The sequence below is a fragment of the Oratosquilla oratoria genome, chromosome 14 (assembly GCF_046742065.1).
Source record: "Oratosquilla oratoria isolate Oo_2021 chromosome 14, ASM4674206v1, whole genome shotgun sequence".
NCBI classification, from domain to species: Eukaryota; Metazoa; Arthropoda; class Malacostraca; order Stomatopoda; family Squillidae; genus Oratosquilla; species Oratosquilla oratoria.
Genome location: NC_134790.1, coordinates 29883199 through 29888198, shown reverse-complemented (window position 1 = coordinate 29888198; position 5000 = coordinate 29883199).

Genomic DNA, 5000 nt, shown 5'->3' with positions numbered 1-5000 from the left:
CCTTCTGCTAGACCAAGAGCGTCCTAAACCCTGAATAAAACCAACAACAAAAGATAATCCATCAAATAAATTAATACACACACACACATATATATATATATATATGTATATATATATATATATATATATATATATATGTATATATATATATATATATATATATATATATATATATATATATATATATAAACTGTCCATATCTAAAGACTATTTAGTTCCTTCTATTATTCCATTTCCAGTGTTTTCTCTATTTCGCGTTTCTGTACTTCGCGTTGGACTCTTTTAGCGTAGGCAGCGGACCTATGCTGGTGATACGTTTTTTTCTGATCTTCCTGTCACGGACTAAAGTCATTTCCCTACAGGCTCAAGCGCAAAGCAAACAAAATCTCCACCCCGATGCAATATGCATCTTTTAAGCAGAAGTTTCGTCCAGAACAAATTTTATTATTAATGTGAAATATTACTATCGCACTACTACAAGCCTTGCATAATTTCCAAACGAATATTTTTTTTATTTCAGAAGAGGAAGAACAGGGAGAAAAGGTAGACAGAATATCTCTCTATTTCTTTCTTTCTTTATCGCTCCCTCTCTCTCTCTCTCTCTGTGTGTGTGTGTGTGTGTGTGTGTGTGTGTGTGTGTGTGTGTGTGTGTGTGTGTGTGTGTGTGCGCGAGTGTTTTTGTATGTTCATTTGGGTGTGCGTATATGCGCGTGACTGCATGTATGTATGCATGTGCGGGCATTTATTTATATGCGTGTATTACGTGTACGACAGACGCACGTGTACATGCGCACACGTGTATAGGTGTGTTTATGTGCATATGGATATAGACACGTATGTATGTGCGTATGTATTGAGGTACACGAATATATAGGTACGTAAATATGTATGTTTGTATATACGTATGTATGTGTGCATGTATGTGCGTATGTATGTACGTGTGTTTGTACGTATATATGTGTGTATGTATATATGTATGTATGTATGTGTGTGTATGTATGTATGTACGTGTGTACATATGTATGTGTGTATGTATGTGCGTATGTATGTATGTGCGTATGTATGTATGTATGTATGTATGTGCATGAGGACGAATTCGTATTAGCGCTATTATGTTTCATGTACACGTGAGCAAATACGATGCCGACGTAAACGAGGTAAGTGCGGATAAAGGTCATTCTAGAAAAATGGGATGAGTCATACGATATGAGAAAGAGATGGTGGAGGAGGAAGAGGACATGGAAGAGGAGAAAGAGCCGGAGAAGCAACAGCATTAATAGAAGGAAGAGGAGGAGAAAGAGTAGGAGGAAGATGAGGAGACGAACGAAAATAAGGACGACGAGGAGGACGAAGATAAGGACGCAGAAAACGAGAAGGACGAGGACGTAAATGATGAGAACAAGAAATAAAACAATAGATAAGAACGCGTGTGATAACTGATGTGAGAACGTGGGCGAAGAAGCAAAGGCTCTCAGGAGGCCGAAGAAAGACGTAGAACCCGAAGACACGGACGACTTCGTGGACCGGAGGGAGAGGACGAGCTCTCCAAGTGGAAGGCGACCGAGACAAGCCAAGACAAGACAAATTAAAGTATTCCATCTAGATGACCCTTGCCAGCTGAAGAACATCGTCTTCAGGTTCTTGTTAACGCAAGAAGATTGGATAACATCATTTACAGGATGATGTGAATAACAACTAGATTGTTGGGAGCGTGAGTATAGTTGTATAGATAAGGAAAGGATTTATAATCTCTTTAATATGGTGATGTGGCCCATTTACTTGTCTAGATTTATTTTCTTATCTATTTGTGTATTCATTTATTTATTTGTAATTTTATTTATTTATTTGTTTGTTTATTTTTTCCAAGTGCTGTTGACCTGTCGTTCTTGTAACGGGTGCATTTGTTATGTGCTTACTTTTTGCTACGGTCACGCTTTTGCAATGAGTAAATAAATAAGTGAATGACTAAATAAATAGATAAATAAAGAAATAGGCTAAAAGGTATAATTAACTAAGTGTAAAAAATAAATAAAATTAAACAAGATAAATTTGAATTAGTTACACCAAAGACAGAACATAAGAATGGAGGAGACGGCAAGAGATCATTAGGCCTACAATAGGTAGTTCCATGTCCTTTGTTTCAGCACTCACTACATGGTTACTAAGTCTATTCCATTCATTAACCAATCTGTTGGTAAACCAGTTCTTTTCTTCAACCTAAACTAGGGAACATAAGAACATAAGAATAAAGGAGACTGCAAAAGACCATAAGGCCTACACTAGGCAGCTCCGTATCCATCACCACCTGTCATCCCCATCCATAAAGTTGTCTAATCGTTTTTTAAAACAACTGATAGTTTCAGCGCTTATTACATGGTTACTAAGTTTATTCCATTCATCGACCACCTTATTAGTAAGCCAATTCTTGCCTATTTCCTTCTTAAATCTAAATTTGTCCAGTTTATACCCATTACTGCGAGTCCTGCCCTGTTGTTTTATTGTGATGACCTTGTTTGCATCACCCATCGATGCACGACACTCGACTTCTTGTTGAAGAAGCGAAAAGCCACTAGCAAGGATGGAGAACCAAAATAGCTTCAGTGTCCAACTCAGATTGAGACTCAATCTCTATCTCCTCTCAAAATAGTTTCTATGTTCAACTCATATTGGGACTCAAATTCTATATCCTCTCAAAGTAGCTTCCGTATCTAACAGAGAAACAGACTCAAGCTATCTCTTCTCAAAATAGCTTCTGTACCCAACTCAGATTGATACTCAAACTTTATCTCCTTTCAAAATAGCTTCCGTATCAAACACAGAAACTGACTCAAGCTATTCCTTTTCAAAATAGCTTCTCTGTCCAATTCTGATTGAGACTCAAAATCTATCTCCTCTCAAAATAGGATTTCACTCAAACTCAAGCTCAAGTCTCGCGGCTAAGGGCAGCAGCCCCCGAGCCACGGCTACGCTCGTTAGAAGTCTGAGATGAAGGTCATCATCAGGGGCGAAATGGTCACAATTAAAGGCGAGAAAAGAAGTAATAACATAATAAAAGAATGATACACATGAAGAAGATGGAAGAGGAAATGGCCCAGGAGGAGGTAAGTTTTAGGGAAAAGGGGAAGAAAAAATGAGGATGAAGATGAGAAGGAGAAGGAGGAAGAGAACGAGCGTGGAGGAAGATAACGAGCGTGGATAAAGAGGAAGAACTGACGATAGACAGGGAGTAGAAAATGGAGGAGGTGAAGGGGATGAGTAAAAGGAAAAGGAGGAGGAAATAGAGGAGGAAGAGGAGAAAGACGAGGAGGAGGAGAAAAAGGAGGAGTAGAAAGAGGAAGAGAAGGAGGAAGAGGAGGAGGAGAAAACTAGATTGGGCAAGAGGAAGTGGAGGAGGATGCAGATAAAGAAAAGAAGTGATGGAAGTAGAGTAGAAAGTTGAGAAAGCGGAGTGGGGGAAAGAGGAAGCGGAAGGGGAAATGGAAAACAAGGAACACGAGGAGACGTGGCTGCAAGAGCATTACCTGCACTTTTAGCAAAACCCAAACAGAAAATGTGAGACGATATGATGACGTGACCACTAAGTCAATTCAAACTATCGTGATGATGGAATAACCCAGTTAACAGAAGCATAAATTTTCAGGTTTCCCATAAGAGAGAATAGAGAAGATAATGGATGAAATTGAATGGTAGATTATATATATATATATATATATATATATATATATATATATATATATACATACATATATATATATACTGTATATAATATATATATATATATATATATATATGATAGGTGTGTGTGTGTGTGTGTGTGTGTGTGTGTGTGTGTGTGTGTGTGTGTGTGTGTGTGTGTGTGTAATAATAATAATTGTCCAAATAATATTAATTAACAATATATTGAATAAATAAATTCAATAAGGTATTCTGGCAACGTGTTTACACGTGTTCTTCCTGTCAATACCAAACGTTTTCATTCATTTGAAGAAGAACCATCACCCTCTGATTCATTGATGTCTCAGTCTTTTCCTTCAGGTGAGTGGAATCGTGTGGTGTTAACGAGGTAATGAGGTCTTTAACTAACAATGCCTTACGAAGGTTTTAACTCATGAATTCTTATGGTTTTAAATAGCGAATTCTTAAAGCCGTCTTAACTAACAAGGTCTTAACTAATGGAGCCCTAAGGTCTTAACTAACGATGTTTTAACCAACGACGCCTTAAAGAGGTTTTAACTAACAAGGCCCTAACAAGGTCTTAACTATGAAGCCTTAACATTGTTTTAACTGACGATGCTTTAAAGAGGTTTTAAGTAACAATGTCTTAACGTGGTCTTTACTAAAGATGCTTTACCTAACGAGGTCTTTACTAGAGAGCTCTTGGATTTACGGGTTTCCTCAAGGTGGTTTTAACATGAGAACATAACAATGGAGTAGAATGCAAGAGACCATAAGGCTTACATTTGGCAGTTTCATGTCCCTTACCACCTGTCATCACTGTCTATAACTTTATCTAAGCCTCTCTTAAAACAACCCATTGTTTCAGCGCTCACTACATGCTTGCAGAGTCTATTCCATTCGTTAACCAATCTGCTGGTAAACCAGTTCTTGCCTATTTCTTTCTTAAACCTAAATTTGATAAGCTCGAATTAACATTTGATTGAGTGAAGACTTTGCTTGTTAAGATAAATATTATTACGTTTAACTCTTCTAGTTTTGTAAATTCTAGATTGTTTCTAGTACCGTATAACATTTTTATTCAGCTAGAAAGTTTTCCAAGGGTTTATGAATCAAAACATGATCTTCGGTTTGTAGTTGTTATATTTCTTTACAATGAACTGAACACAGGACATTTTAAGTTAATCGCTAGTAATAGCGAGATCATACAAATAATTTCGAACAGTCGTCCCCGGAACGAACCAAGACCTAGCTTGATACATATATAAACTTCAAGAGTGGGAGAGAGAGAATCCTTTAAGCTAGTATAGGTGACTTGCATAAGT